Genomic DNA, 16178 nt, shown 5'->3' with positions numbered 1-16178 from the left:
TCTTTAGCTTGTAGCAGCATGTCTCCCAGCTCGGATTCTCATCTTCACATGGCCATCTTCCTTCTGTGTCTTCATATGGTGGTCTCTCTTAGTGTCTGTTTCCAAATTCCCCTTCTAAGGTCACCAGTCATTGGATTAGGACCCACTCTAATGACTTCCTTGTGACTTGATTACATTTGCAAATACTTTATTTCCAAATAAGGTTACATTCTGGATCAGGGCTTAGGACTTTGGGGTGGGGGGGCACACAATTCAACCCCAAACGATATTTAAAAGGGTTGGCAGCTGGGCGGGGGAACCCAGTGTAAGAACTGTGGTGATTTATGCCAAGTGTAGGGGCTGAAGTAGGCAGTGGGAAAGGGTCACACCGCAGGTCAGAGCCTCTTAAAGCATGCACAAATGCACTGTAATGAAACCAGCGTGTGGACTCTTACTTCACAATGGGCATAACTGCCCACAGTGGGCAGCACATGGCCCCAGTCAAGTAAAAGACTCCTTACCACCTTCCCTGAATCTTTCTCCCCAGTCCCTGTATATTGGAGTAGAAGAGACACAGGAAGAGGAGGATGTATCCCCAGAATGAAGGAGCAGACCACAGCCCAACTCCCCACTAAGGAACCTAGAGCCATTGGAAAGAGCTATACTGGAGGGAATGGAGGAGAAAGGCAGGGCCAAATTTACTTGAAGTTTCACTGCATCAGACTGAACCAGGCTTTGTGAACCTAAGTGGACATACGGGTCTGAGATTTGCCCACGATATGATCAAGGGGTGGGGAAAGGGGCTTTAATGGCCAGTAAGTGAGGGAAAGTATTATATGCTTATATTTTTCCTGCTAAGTCAGTTCAGCATAGGAGATGTCAGAATTCAAGTCTAAACTGTGTGACCTGGAGCAAATCTTACACCACCTCTGAGTTTCAGATGCCCCATCTATATATTTTGGCTGATAATTTAACACACACACACAACCTCTGCAAGACTACAGAAGAACTCTCTACGTTTTGGGGTACGGTTGTTACAGAGGCCCGAATGCATATTTGGCATTTAGTTTTCCATGTCTTGATTGTATCGTATCAGACAGAGCACTCAGCTTTTCTGAGCTTCAGCTTTTTCTACAAAACAGGGTCGTGAGTCATGGGGTAAATGAGCAGATGAAATGAGATGTGAAATTACTTTTTATTTTGTAAAGTGTCTTATACTTGTAAAATACTTCAGGCATGTCTCCTACTGTCTGTGTGTTTATAATACCAAATAGATGTAACGTGTTGGATTAGGTGCAAGTATTGACATCACTTGAACTGTTATGTGATAATTTGTGATCAGCAACTTGCCCTGGACATTGGATACTTCTGGAAAGCTTTAATAATACTGATGTCTAGGTCCCATCCCCAGAGGTCCTGATTTAACTGACATGGTCCTCAGCCTGGGCATCAGGGGTTTTCAAAGCTCCCAGGGATTCTTTGATGTGGTGCAGAGGATGTTGGGTTGAGAGCCATTGGGTGGAAAGCCCAGCTGTGGAGCCTGAATGACTGACCACTTCCATGTTACATCTTTCCTTTTCTGTTTGCCTCTGACAGTTGTTACCTGCAGTGCAATTTTTGTTGGTGGACTAGAAACATGTAGATTTGGGTTTGATTTTCTGGCTAGTCAGTGTTATGTGTGTGTGTGTGTGTGTGTTTTTACTTTTCTTTTTGTCTGTTTGATCAGTAATTTATCATTTTCAGCTTACACATAAAATTGCACCTGTCATCTTGAAAAAAAAAGAAAGTTGGCTGATGAGATTCCGAACTCTGATGAGAAAAATAACATCATGATTTGAATCTGAACAAGGGTTTCCACTCCTCCAGTGAAAGAATAGCTTTCATATTTTAATATACTAAGGTATCTCAGGAAGGCCACAATTGCACTATAGGATAGCACATGATATTATTAAATCAGAATAAATAAAGCCCGGCAAAATATTTGCAAGTACTGAGCAGAGAAAGACCAAGAACATCAGTATTCGGGGCAGGGGAAGGGTAGCATGTAGACAGAGGTTGCCAGTGATGAAATGTTTCTGGAAAAGGATTTAAACATGCATAGGAATGGATGAGCCTGCTCAGGGCTGGCAGCTGTTGAGGGGGCAGTGGAAATGCCGTGCAGGAGAAAAGTCAGACTTTGGGAAGGAGCGCCTAAAAGTTTGAGGTCAAAACTGAAGGTACAAAGGCAGATGTGTTCTTAACAGAAAAACCTTCTTGTGGGATGTGTGCCTTCTCTTCCAGCCCAGTTTGTAGGGGCAGCAGTCTTCTGCTCTTCAGCCAAAACAGGAGAGGAGTGCATTTAAATGTACAAAAGGCTGTCCGAAGAGTGTTGAGACTGAACGACTTTCTTCTCTGCCTTCTATCCAGGAGAAGCAAGGATGAAACACCAGATTTAAAAAGCAACTCAGTTACTGACAGTTCTTGTAATACTCTCATCTTAGATGCTTTCTTAACTCCAGGGTGTAATTATCCTTGTACTTAATTGGAGGTTCAGGAGAGCTAATTAGTTTGCTCTATTGTTGCATAATTCAGGCATTCAGTTCAAGCTTCCTTCAGAGCCTTTTCTTTGCTTTTCATCCCAAAGGACCATTTTCCAAAAGGCCCGTTTTTGGCAGGAACTTTCTGGGATGGAGAGAAGGGCTGCAGAGTGGTGCAAGCAGCAAAGCTAGGCAACTGGGAACAGGGAGACCTGGCCCCATCCCTGCTCTGCTGCTAATTCATTTGCAATGTCAGCCAAGCAGCCAGCTTCTCTGGGCATCAGTTTCCTTCCTCATCAATGAGAAGGCAGAACTGGGTCAGCCTTTCCAAAAGCATGTTCCCTGGAACACTGTCTCTCAAGATGCTTCTTACGAAAACGGCTTTGTGGCCTTATGTAACTTCAGGAGATGCTGTGCACCAGGCCTGCCTCACTCAGCACCTGTTCCCACAGAATCTAGTTTACACTATATTTTCCAACCCCCTTTGCACTAGAGTTCCAGATGTGACTTAGGCTCCAAGTAAAAGTGCCTTTGTACAAGATGTGAATCTGGAACTGAGGGAAGTGGGCAGGGAGGCATCCATTTAATTGGCATGGTATGGTTCCTATGACAACTTCCTGAATGCCTGGCTTCCTCTTTGTGGTTAGGCTCCCTTAGCAAGCCAGTTCTCTGCTGTGGTTCTGAAAGTGATTCCTGCAAGCCCAGCATGGAGCTTGCCTTGCTAGCCTTCCAGCAGTTCTGTAAGCTCCCAACTACTTGTTTCAAATCCCTTGCTAATTAAAATGACAAAAGAATGATTTTGTTATCTGCAGCCAAATTTGACTGATACACAGCCTCTTGGGTATTCACGATACATACAAACCTGTTAAATGTTCTAAGATTTCTGGTAATAATAATAATAAAAAACCTTGTTTTACCTAGTATGCTTCAAATTTAGTAATTTTAACTGCATATCGGTTTTTTTGTTTTGTTTTGTTTTTAAGATTTTACTTATTTATTCATGAGAGACACATAGAGGCAGAGACATAGGCAGAGGGAGAAGTAGGCTCCCTAGGGGGAGCCCTGTGAGGGATTTGATCCCAGGACCCCAGGATCATGCCCTGAGCTGAAGGAAGACACTCCACCACTGAACCACCTATACCGGGGTTTATATCATATGTTGGCTATTTCTATACAGTTCATATTTCAAACACTCATGCTATTAAAATTCAGAATGGAAAGTAGTACGTTTTTCTTTGTAGTCTAGCAGTATTTTTTTCTTTATTATCTTTGAGAGGGTAAAAAAGAGGAAAATCTTTATCCTTTAAAAAAATCACAAATTCTGATTCCAACCTTTGCATCCAACCTTCTTGATACAGATTGTGCAGTTAAGGGGTTGATAGAGATAGATTTTCATGTTCCTTCTGCTCCGCCTTCTGCCTTTCACATCTTTATAAGGATTCATTCTCCTAGACGTTTTGATTCTTTGGATGGAAGGAGAGGCTCAAGACTGTAAATTATTGGCAGATACTCTAGGTGATTCTAGTACAGCTGATATGCCATCATCTCTCAGAGTGACTGCAGAGCCTTGGAATGAAACGTCCAGTGCATGCACAGGGCAGTCTTCCTAGAAACCCTTCTCCAGTGACCTGGAACTTCATGCTGAGACCAGCTACTTCAGCAGTCCCTCTGTCTCCAGGATGACTGTAGTTACAAAAGGAGTATTTTAACCCTTTTTAATCAGACATTTTGCTATCGAATCAGGAATACCCCAGTGGGATTGGGTTGCTCTCTCTCCTGCCTCACACCCTGAAGTGGTTCTGTTCTTATACTATTGAAGTTATAGTTTTAAATGTGTCTCTCAAATGACAGTATGAGATCCTTGAGGGCAAGGATTGTGTCTTAATCATCTGTGATTCCTTTGTGTTTAGGATACTACCCAGCACAAGAACACTATTGCTATTAATTTTAAAAAGTTTTTTTTTTAACATCCAGATTCATTCCTCTTCTAAAATGATTACCACCTCAGTACATTTGAAGAGGAAAAGAGGAACAGAAACTTCTAATCCAGGAAGACTTGGAATGAAGAACACAAATAGCAAATTGTTCTCTCAACCCCAAACCCGGTTCTTAAGTCTCTTGCCTGCAAGTACATATGCTTTGTCTCTTTGCCTACAGTTCTTCCAAAGGCGAGACCACCTGGCTGAATGACTGTGGACTCAATCTGAGTGTGTTTCTAAATTTATAAATGCATTATGCTCTAGGACTTAGAGGACTGCTGTGTATAATTGCTGAGACTATGGGTTATTCATGCTTGTATCAAATTGTGTCTTGTCTGAGCTGTCTGGGCACAGGGAAATATTCTGTTGATTGATATGTTTGGTGGACAAAATTTTGCTAGATATCAATTATTGCTGTGTTCTGATTGGCCTGGGCCACTGGAATATGATTTATAAGAGCTCACATGTTTTGACCAGGACCGACTGATAAGTTGAATACTCTGGGGGCTTTAAATGGCTGTAACAGCGTTATCACATGCAGTATAAGTGGTTCAGGAGTTGGAAGAGACCAGTTGTTCCCCTCTGGGAATATTTCCTCTTGTTCTACTTTTCTGTCATGTGCTCCCCAGGGATCACTGCACAGTACTGCATGCTTCATGCTGATTGCCATTCTTTCCCTTAGCAGGGTGGAAGCTGAGGCAGTTAGAGATGGTTTTGAATATATTCTCTTAGGAAAAATCACTCATGAGAGTTTCAGGAACAAAAGCTAAGCAAAATAATGGGTCTGAGGATGTTAGAGCCCAGAGAGACCCAGGAGATAAAAATAATACAGCAGGGATCCCTGGGTGGCGCAGCGGTTTGGCGCCTGCCTTTGGCCCAGGGCGCGATCCTGGAGACCTGGGATCGAATCCCACGTCGGGCTCCCGGTGCATGGAGCCTGCTTCTCCCTCTGCCTGTGTCTCTGCCTCTCTCTCTCTCTCTGTGACTATCATAAATAAATAAAAATTAAAAAAAAATAATACAGCACCTTTACTTGATTGGTAAGAAACTTGAAACCCAAAGATACACATTTAAACTTGGAAGCCAGTACTCTTTTTTTGAATACTATAAGGAGCCTCTGGGATTTTTCTTTCTATAGGAACAATAAGAGAAGAAACTTAAATTGTGCCCTCTACGTACCTCCTCTAAATTTTTCCAAATGGTCTTTAAAAAATAAACAATTGATCTCTAGTGCTGATACACATAGGGGAAGTATCTTTCTTTGAGTTGCCTAAAGACCCCCCACTCTGATACACCACCTGGCACTGTTTCCTTAAGTAATGCCAGACTTCAAAATTAGTAGTTCTCAAAGTGTGGTCCCTTGACCAGCAGCATCAACATCACCTGGGATAGTGTTAGAAAAGCAAATTCTTGCATCCCACCCCAGACCTACCAAATCATAACTTAGAGGTGGTCCCAGCTCTCTGTAGTTTTACAAGCCTTCCAGGTCACTCTAATGTACATTCAAGTTTGAGAACCACTGAGCAATTTTGGCCTCTCCTGATACAATTTTATTTTAAGAGCAATGAGAATATCCTCCATCCTTCAAAAGGCCCTGCGTTTTGCCTGCTGTTGCCTGGAGCGTCTACTCTTTAGATTTATATCTGTGGATTAAGACTTCTAGGTATAGCTTATCCTGGAGTATAAAACATTTTGAATCTTCAGATCCTTCACATATCAGTATGAGCAACCCTATCAAAAAGTTCCTTAAGATTAGATTTTGATAAAGTGTATCTACAATGTACTTATAGCATATTTATGATGGAAACCCACTGAAATAAGTGGTTTTAAAAAAAGAGGAGAATTTAGCATAATGGAAGAGGAATGTCTCATGGAATACAAAGACAGAGAGGAAGCAGATCTCAGGAGCTGACTTGAAGCAGGCACTGGAATGTCCACAGCAGCCTGTTTACCCCTTGTCTCTGCTCTGCTTCAGGAGCCTGTTTTATTCTCTCTTCTCGCTCAACAGGCTTTCTTCACTTCTTGGTCTGTATAGGCAAAAACGGCTACAGTTTGCAGCTCTCAAATGGAATGAGTCCAGTCACCAGGAAAGTGCCTGGTCTCAATCTCTCTCCTGGGCTCAATTCCAAGTTTCATAATGGGGATTTCAGCCCAGATAGGATCAGCTCTTGACCTGAAGTCAATCACCTATGTGTTAGGGGTGTGGGAACATGGCATTTGGAAGCCCCTCTCATGGTATGGATAGTAGATGGATAGTTTTCTGAGAAGAGGGATGGACTAGGAAGTTACCCTAATAGAGTTTGAGGACCCTGTCTTGGAAGGACATCAGAAGGAGTTCTTTTGAAGGGTAGAGGGGGCATGGAAAACAGAAATGAAATAGGAGGATACAGTGTCAGTTTCCCAAATTATAATTCTAAGGGTCAATATTTGCTATGGGTTGAATTACCCTTCCAAAAGGTATGTGGAAGTCCCAATTTCTGTGACTTGGGAATGAGATAATTTCAGATGTCTTAGGTTGAGGTAAGATGAGATTATACAGGGGTAGCATCAGTCCTTAAGCCAATATGACTGGCATCCTTATAAGAGGGGATTTTGGACATAGAGACACTGAGGGAAGACAACCACATGAAGTTGGAAGCAGAGATCCTAGTTATGCTGCCATAAGCCAAGGAACATTGGGAGCTCTCAGAAACTGGAAGAGACAAGTCTTCCCTAGAGACTTCAGAGGAAGCATGGCCCTGCTGACACCTTAATCTCAGACTTCTGGCCTCCAGAAACCTGAGACATTATATTTCTATTGTTTTAAGCCACCTAGTGTGCAGTACTTTGTTATGGCAGCTCTAAGAAATTAACACAGCATTCTGTAGCCCTTTCATGCCTATTGAACTGCCACCTGCCCCACGCTCCAAGTGCCACTAAAGGCTAATCTTTTATGACTTTAGACATGATACTACAAGCAGTGGGTGGTAATAGCAAGACTTTAAACAAATAACAAGCCAAATAGATTTTTATTAGTAAAGGCTATTCTGGTTTCAATGTACGTAATGGATTGTGGAGAGGCAAAAATGATGCAGAATACTCAAGAGTGTATTCATGTGGCTCTGTTTCATAAGAGAGCACCTACCCTTGTCAGGCATCTATAATGGTATTTGTCTTTGGTAAAATTCGCTCCTTGGATATCTTAGAGGCTTATAATTCAATATGTCTAAAAACTGTCTCACGATGCTCTTAACCTCCTTCAACACAACCACAAACCTGAGTTGCATGTCTTGGCAAATAGCACCAAAATCCATTTGATTTTGCAATCCAGAATGTATGAATTTTTTTCTCTCTCTTTCTTTCCCTTCCATACTATTTCAAATTCTTCACTAAAGATGCTTATTTTACCGCTGAACTTTCCCTCCAATTTGTCATATCTCTCCGTCTCTGTCACCATCATCTGCCCAAGCCACCATCACCTCTTGCCAGGAGTACTACTGCCTCTCCTCCCATCTGCTTGCCTTTACTCTGCCATTCCCCTCCAATCTGATCTTCACACCCTAGTGATCTTTTCAAAATGCAGATTTGGTCATATCACCTTCATGCTTAGCATATCTTAATAGCTTTCTTTGCTTTAAAGATCCAGACAGAATTGTTAACATGGTCTCCAGCCCCTTCAATGTCTGGTCTTTCCTCAGCTTCATTCCTCTCCACTCGTCACAGGGAATTATCTGAGTCTACTGACTGCATCAAATTCCCTCCTGCCCTGGGGATTTGTTCCTGCTTTCTCCTCTGCTTGGAATACTCTGTCCTATTACCCTACTTAGTTAATTTATATTTCTGCTTTATCTCCTTCTTCAAGGGTCACTTCCTCAGGGAGCCTCTTCTGACTTCTCTGGCCAGGTCAATCCTCCTGTCATATCTTATAGCTCCTTATTAGTGTTTGTCACAGTTGCAGTTTTGCATTTGTCTCAGTTCATTATTTTGTCTTTATCTCATTAGATTGCAAGCTCCATGAGGGGAGGCTTAGCACTGGTGTTTTGCTCATCATTGTAGCCCAAAGTCTCACAGACCCTCAGTGATATTTGAATGAAAAGTGACTAACTAAACACATATTAAATGAGTTGTTTTTGTGGAGTATCTAGTGTGGACTGGGCACTTTACACACATTATTCCAGACTTTATCACAATCTGGAAAACAAGTAGTAATTTTTCTTTTATTTTAAAGATAGGGAAAACATCAGCCTAGAGAAGTAAGTTTACTAGAGATTAGAAAGCTTATAAATGGCATGTATCCAAGATTAAAATCCAGGTCTATATGTTTCTGCAGGTTGTGTTCTTTCAATTATAGAATGTGGAATGTTAAAGCTGGAGGGAATCTGGAAAACATTTTATCTAACACTATCATCCTGCTGGGAAGGAAGCTAGGGCTTAAGGTAAGAAAAATTAAAACATGTAAATTCACATATAGCATCTATAACAGCACAAATAGAAACTAGATCTCTATTGATTGTGTTTGTTCTCTCATCATATGTCATTTTAACCCTTTAAATAAAGAATGGAAGCAGTGACTTAATGAACATTTTATTTTGCACCATCACCAGTTGCACATGTGGCCATCCAGATCAGGGTCATAGCTAAATTATACTTGTAACAAGGAATTCTGGCAAACTTCTGTGTATAGGGACTGCAAAGGGAAGGATGGGGAGCATGACTGAATGGTAAATAAAACCAGTTTTCTTGATGCTGATTTTCTTGCCACTTACTATAAAGCCATAATCATTACCATAGCAACACAATGTGTGTTGCTATATATCTACACAACATGAATATGTAGATTCCCTAGGGGGAAAATGGAATAAACTGCACCTTTGTGCACCTTTACTTGAAAAAGAAAAGAAAGCTTGTGTAACTCTAGCCCACAGTTGCATAAATAGGGCTCTGCATCCATGTAGATAATTATTCCAAATGAATCCATAACCACCAGAAGTGAATGATGTACTCACTGAGGCACCATAAAAAGATAATCCATGAATGGTGTGTGTGTGTGTGTGTGTGTGTGTGTGTGTGTGTAAGACAGAGACAGAGAGAGAAATCACAGTATATGGAGATTTCTAGAGAGAAATCCACTTAAATAGTGGTCTCCTTTCAGTATTAAAGCTTCCAAAGTACACTGATTATTAAAACTCTATGTTGTATGTTGTGGATTATTACTCAGGGAATGAAGAAGAGCATTGTGGTTCTAGAATTTACATAGAGGAGAGGCATAGGGTAGCCATCTGATAAGAAGATTGGGATGAGGCTGAATAACCATGGAGACATCCCAGAATATTTGAAGTCTCATCATGGGTTTCACTTAGATTATATTTCTACTAGATTAGTCTTAGAGTTGGGGGTGTGATTAAACTCCTCTAAAAGACCTCTTTGTACTGCCACTGAGAAGAGCCCTCCGGTTTTCTATTTTACCCCTCCAAGTAAGACTGGTGATGAGATCTGTGGTTTTGGATGTTGCTCTAAGGATAGATGGTTTGCAAAGTCAGCCTGATATCTCAAGTGAGGAGGGGGACATATCACTTTGGATGAAGTCTAAATAATGAGCACAAGAGACCAACTTGGCTTTCATGGAAGAGTCCCAATTCCAAACCTTTTTGTGATTCTGAAAATAATTGTTAGATTGGATATGCTTATTATTTGTACAGAAATCATTGTTTCTAGAAGCATACACATGGTGATTCTCACTCTGTTTTTAATGTTTTCTATTTCTCAATATACCCATATAAACACAAATGTATCTCTGCCTACCACCTGTCCACCTTCCTATCTACCTGTGTCTTCATTTCTGTTTATCCATCTAGCTAATTCTTTTTATTGAAATATAGATGTGAGTATACATTTATACATCTTTTAAACATCTCCTATACACACATAAACATATATGGGAGGACATACAATAAGCAATAACTAAAATAGAAAACTTACAACAAAAAGGTACATAAGAATTAGGGTGGAGCAAGTGAAATGGGTAGGTGGGATAGGTTGTAATTTTTAAATAAGATAATCAGGAAAATCCTCAGTGAAGTGACACTTACATAGTATAAGTGTGTATTATCCAGGAGTGGCTCCTAAATCTCTGAGCAAATGTGAACTGTCTGGTTTAAGTTACATGTTTTTTCCATTGCCTGCTTTTCACTGAGATGTTGGAAGTCTAAGGAAACCCTGCATTGTTAGATCATTTCTTGAATGGGTGGAAGTTTGACTGAGGAAAGCCAGATCCTAAGTTAATCAGAAAGAGACTGTAAAGAACCAGGCTTCAGTTTAAAAAGTGAAGATCCAGACTGGAAAGATCAAGACCAGATTCTGATGGCAGGTTGGCGTCAGCTTGGAGGCATGAAGAAATTGGACAATTTATGGTCAACTAGTGAGGTTGCATCACAATTTCTGGTCTGCACAAGAGCCGCAGGGAAAGAACAAATAAGTTTTCCACTTCTATTTTCAGTTTATGTTGCTTTCCTTTTTATGAATTTCAGACTCCTCAAAGATACGCTTTAGTGGTTTTTCTTTCCAAACAAAATCCAGAGAATGATACTGGAATTTTGTAGATAGAACGGGTGGAAGAGGGCTCACCTGGTCTACAATTCTGAGAAGAATCGTTCCAATTATAGACCAGCTCACTGCAAAGAGGGGGAAACAGTGTAAATAAGAAGGGCCCTGGAAAGCACATGTAGGGTGACCACATCCTTCCAGAGTGGGGGAGATACAAGAGAGGTAAAATTATTTGCTTTTTGTAGGACAGTGTTGTAAATCCAACAAGCTGATTCATAGATGCTATCATCACCCTGTAAACACATTAAAAATCAAGTACGGATTCTATTACATGTACCACTCAACAATGATAAAACCTCGAGTTGTCAACAGCCTAAAAAAAATTCTGATTACTCATTATATTAATTCTCATTGTCCTTATTATCATTGCTATTTTAGTCTCAGTCACGTTTCTTTCAGGTCTTGGACACTGAGGTCTTTTAAATGTTTTCTGATTTTATTTAAGGATGATTGCATTGTATGAAATCCTTCAAAGGCATCCAAATTCCTTTAGGATCAAATTTTAAATAAATGGCATATAAGATACAATGAAGTCCTTTTGATCTGTTCCCTGCCTACCTCTCCAACTTATCTTCTGTTGCTCTCCCACAGGCATCCTCCTGGCCAGCTGTCAGAACAATTTTATGCAATTTCCTGAATAAATCACACGTTCTGTGTAGCAATATCTTGGCTCACTACAATTTTTTCTGCCTAGAACATCCTTCCCACTCTCACCAACTTGGCTTGATTTGTCACTTCCCCTTGATAGTTTCCTCAGCCTTTCTTTATCCTTCAACTAAATTGGGTTTCTAGACTCAGCACCCCAGGCATACCTCTGCCATGGCCCTTACCAGTTTGGAATGTAAGAGTTGCCCATTTTGTTTTTTTTTACAGCAGACTAAGAATTGGAGAGCAAGTTGAAATGAACTCTTACCTCAGCTTCTAGAATAGGACTATACCCAGTGTTCACAGTGGGTCAATATATGTGCATATGTGTGTGAAATTGAAGTATTGAAGGTCTTAAATATTGCAATATCCATAAGGCAAGGAATGGAAACCTGGCAACTTCCTGCAGTCATTAAACTAGTGTTAGTGACAGAGGTGGGGCTCAATAAGTCATTATTATTACTATTAGAAGAAGAAATTTCCAAGTTCAGCAGTTCACTATGAGAAGTTAATAGGTACTACTGACTTCTCCATAACCCTGCAGGGGACAGTTAAATTTGAGTGGGGAGGGTTAAATGGCTTTCCAATTTCATTCACTTAGCTAGTTTTTAAACACTCCATCCCTACTGTCTTCAGATTAATTCTAACCAGAATGAATATTGTTCCATAAATAGAATTGATCTCATCGGAACACGGTAGAATATTTTACTCTTGATCTAAGATGGACCAGCTAATGACTCCATGCAAGGTCACGCTGTGGCCAGATCAAGAAGCAAGTGGAGGGCAGCCCAGGTGGCTCAGCAGTCTAGCGCCACCTGTAGCCCAGGGCCTGATCCTGGAGTCCCGGGATGGAGTCCCACATCGGGCTCCCTGCATGGAGCCTGCTTCTCCCTCTGCCTGTGTCTCTGCCTCTCTCTCGCTCTCTCTCTCTCTCTCTGTCTCTTATGAATAAATAAATAAAATCTTTTTTTTTTTTTAAAGAAGCAAGTGGAGTCTGTGATTATAGGACACACAGCTGGACCTGACTCTTCCCTCTAGGCTTCCATCCCACAGCTGATTTCCCAGGCTCTGGGATTCCCCCTAACTACACCGTGGGCCAAATGGATCTCTATCTCTACACCACTGTTGACCAGAAGCTCCCTGCCTTGTGTCTCCTCTCAGGGCTTTTAACTGCCTTGCTAATCTTTTTTCAATGAATTCTTGTTAAGCTGTCAAATCCATAGCTTCATAGGGCTTTGAGTTTTAACCCTTGGAAGTGATCTAACACAGTCCCTTCATTGTGCAGAGGAGAAATCGAAAGTATAGAGGCAGGAGGTAACCAGTTCCAAATCACAGAGCTGACAGAGGCAGAAACACCATCTGGATTCTCCCTGACGTGACAGCATAGTTCCACAGACCTCGCCTCACATGCCTGCCGAGCCATTTACTGATCACAGAGTTATGGAAAAGTTCCTCCGTCATGTTCTATGTAAAATCCAGAAAATGGGAGCTTCCACCTGACTGACAGCGCGGTTATGAGGACTAAATAAGAAAATACACATAATGAACTGAGCATAGCCCCTGACTTGTCGCAAACACTTAACACATGCTGGACAGTTTTACCCCCACGGTGCCAGGCTGAGAATCTCAGGGCAGGATCCCAGCAGGTATTTGGAGTAGGTTCCCTTTTCTTAGATCTGCCAGTGGGTATCCCTGATTTTGACCATTTACAGTGCCCTTTGCACGTAGGTCTTTCAAGATTAATCGAACATTCCTAACAATTAATGCTTTGGGTTTTTTGCACTTGGCCCACTTGTGAAAGAGGAGCCCCTTTAGCCTCTTCCCTCTCATTTGCGCTTCTAAATCATAACTTTCTCTATCTGTGTCCCTGGCTCTGTGGACAATTTCTTCTGACGTTTGCTATAGTTGGAGCCAGCTCTGTGGAGGGTTTCTGCAGAATGCTCAAGGGGGCAGTGTGGTAATGCCAAAGAAAGCAGCCTCGCCTCGAGGAAAGCCTTGGCCAGTTTTACATGAAAGTGTTTACTCTGGAAATTAAATTATATTTGGGATTTTTGGTTTCCCCTCCCCCACCCCCGCCGTGGGAGGTTTCGGAAAGTTACTGTGGTGACCATTGCAATCAGAGGGCTGTCAGCATTTCAGCTCTGTGCAGGCAGGCTCGGCAGGCTCCTTCAGCACCCGGGCCCCCAGGGACCCTATGCACGTGTGGGGGGCCCTGTGCCCAGGGCGGGGTGGATCCTGGGCATGTGGGGGGCTGGGCCCCCCACACCACTGGTTCTGCACTCCCCTCCCCACACATACCTTCTCCCATCTCCAGCCACTTTTGGATCAACAGCTGAGCATGAATTTCAAACTTGAGTTGGGTAGTTTGAGAGGGTTATTTTTGTTTGTTTGTGTGTGTGTTTTCCAAAATATTTCTGAAAGTAGCTCTTAAAAATGCCCCCTGTGTATCCATGGATTCATGCATATTCATAGCTTGTTCCTCTAGGTTTGGTTCAAGGTTTTTTTCTCTGTGAAATGAGGCATTAGATAAGTTCCCAGCTCTGGCATTCCAGAGTTCTAGGTATTTAAGAATATAGAGAAATCTATGAACAGATCCAACCCTTGGGACATTCCTCCTTTCTTTGTGGCTTCTCCCAACAAAATCAGTCAACACTCCTGATAACTTGAAGGTGAACAATTTCTGTTCTCCAGATATCCTACTCTGCTAACTCATTTTCACCACCAAATAAACATTTATTACACACCTTATCGTGTGTCAGGGATTGAGTTAGGTCCTTTGTATAAAATGGTGAAGAACACAGACACAGTCCCTACTCTCATGAAGATTGCAGACTATTGGAGATATGGACGCTAAACAAATAATCACATATATAGAGAGAGGGTAATTACAAATTGAGATGAGTACCATGCAGGAAAAGCAAATGGTAAGGAAGATAAAGTATACATTTAGAATTTATACTAATTTAGGGATCCCTGGGTGGCGCAGCGGTTTGGCGCCTGCCTTTGGCCCAGGGCGCGATCCTGGAGACCCGGGATCGAATCCCACATAGGGCTCCCGGTGCATGGAGCCTGCTTCTCCCTCGGCCTGTGTCTCTGCCTCTCTCTCTCTCTCTGTGACTATCATAAATAAATAAAAATAGAATTTATACTAATTTAGATTTAGGGCCCAGGGAATGAGGAGGTGATTTGTTAGCTGAGACATAGGATATAGGTAGAAGTGGCACACTATGTATAAGAACTTAAGGTTCAAACCAAATTATTGACATAAAATGGCTGATCATAAATGGGAACCATGATCCTATCTTTTGATATCCAAGGAAGAAATGAACTCATTCTCATTGTCAGTGAATGCTAGTAGCAAATTCCACGATAATGATTGGACATAACTTAAATTTTTAAAAATTCATAACATCCAATAGTGAGAAGAAACTTGACAGGTCATCTGATTCAGCTCTCTTCTTTAGGAATTGCCTCAGAAATATGCTGAATAATCTTCAAGATCCTGCCAGGGGATTCAGTCACTTAATTCAGTCACTCTTCCCACTTTTGACAATTCAACTTTCTCCTCTCACTGACTTCTTTGATTTCCCCTTACTTAGATTTCTCTTGCTAGACGGTACATTCTGTGAGGGCAGAAATTTTGTCTTCATTGTTCATTCATAGATCTTAAGTGTCAAGAACAGTGCCTGCCACAGTAGCTTCTCAAAGCACATTTGTTGAATGAATTAATTGAGATTAATTTAGACCTCTGTAAATTTTTGCTTACTGGCCCAAGTGGATTCTCCAGAACAACAAAGAATAAATCTAACATCTCATACAAGGACAATCTTATAATCATTTGGAAATAGTTCTCATTTTCTAGTTCTTCTCTCTGTTAAACACCCTCATAGATGTGGCTTTGAAACTGTCAGTTTTGATCAACAATTAGGATCCAACTTGGCATGGTAATTAGACCAAATATGAATCTTCTTTCTTCTATTGTCATCTATCACTTATCTGTGTTTTTAACTAGGTGTGTTTCTTCTTTTAACCCTTCATCTTTCATGCACTAATAATTTACTCGAAATGATTCTCTCCAAAAGTCATCCCCCTCCCCCCCAGTTTTAACTACTGTAAAAGTGACAGTGAAGGTGAAGGCAGGGCAAAAAAATAGAAAGAATTTGTATAGTCTCACACATTTTTCTGAACTTTAAAACAGTTCAATCCCAAGGTGATACTGTAGTCAAACCCCCGTCTGGCTTTAGGATCAAACATTGATAAGAGACTAACCCTTAATCAGCAGGTCGTATAGCAGCAGAGCTGGAAGTTGGGAATTGAGCTAACAAGAAATGTGTTCAGTTTCTAACTGCCGGGGATCAATTCCAGATCAGCTTATCCCGTGGTAAAAGGTAAACAATCACTTTCTCAACTTTTAACTGTCACACATAGGAAAGAGTTCACATTCTCCAGGATAAACCAAACAAAATAGGACTATAAT

The 16178-nt window shown here is 41.4% G+C and overlaps 1 long non-coding RNA gene across 2 annotated transcripts in view; it reads left to right on the top strand.

Annotated features, from left to right (window-relative positions):
- Positions 1-258: 258 nt before the first annotated feature.
- The window catches only part of LOC140606480 (uncharacterized), a 50812-nt gene continuing 34892 nt past the window's right edge, over positions 259-16178 (top strand). Inside the window, exons 1-3 of one of the 2 annotated variants that reach the window (XR_012008811.1) lie at positions 261-738; positions 8784-8889; positions 11648-11970. This is a non-coding gene — a long non-coding RNA (uncharacterized lncRNA). Of the gene's footprint in view, positions 739-8783; positions 8890-11647; positions 11971-16178 lie in introns of those variants that run through there. The other variant, XR_012008810.1, reaches the window with a different exon arrangement.

The sequence above is a fragment of the Canis lupus genome, chromosome 16 (genome assembly GCF_048164855.1).
Source record: "Canis lupus baileyi chromosome 16, mCanLup2.hap1, whole genome shotgun sequence".
Classification (NCBI taxonomy): domain Eukaryota; kingdom Metazoa; phylum Chordata; class Mammalia; order Carnivora; family Canidae; genus Canis; species Canis lupus.
The sequence above is the reverse complement of the archived record's forward strand: the minus strand, read 5'-3'. Positions and strand labels throughout refer to the sequence as shown.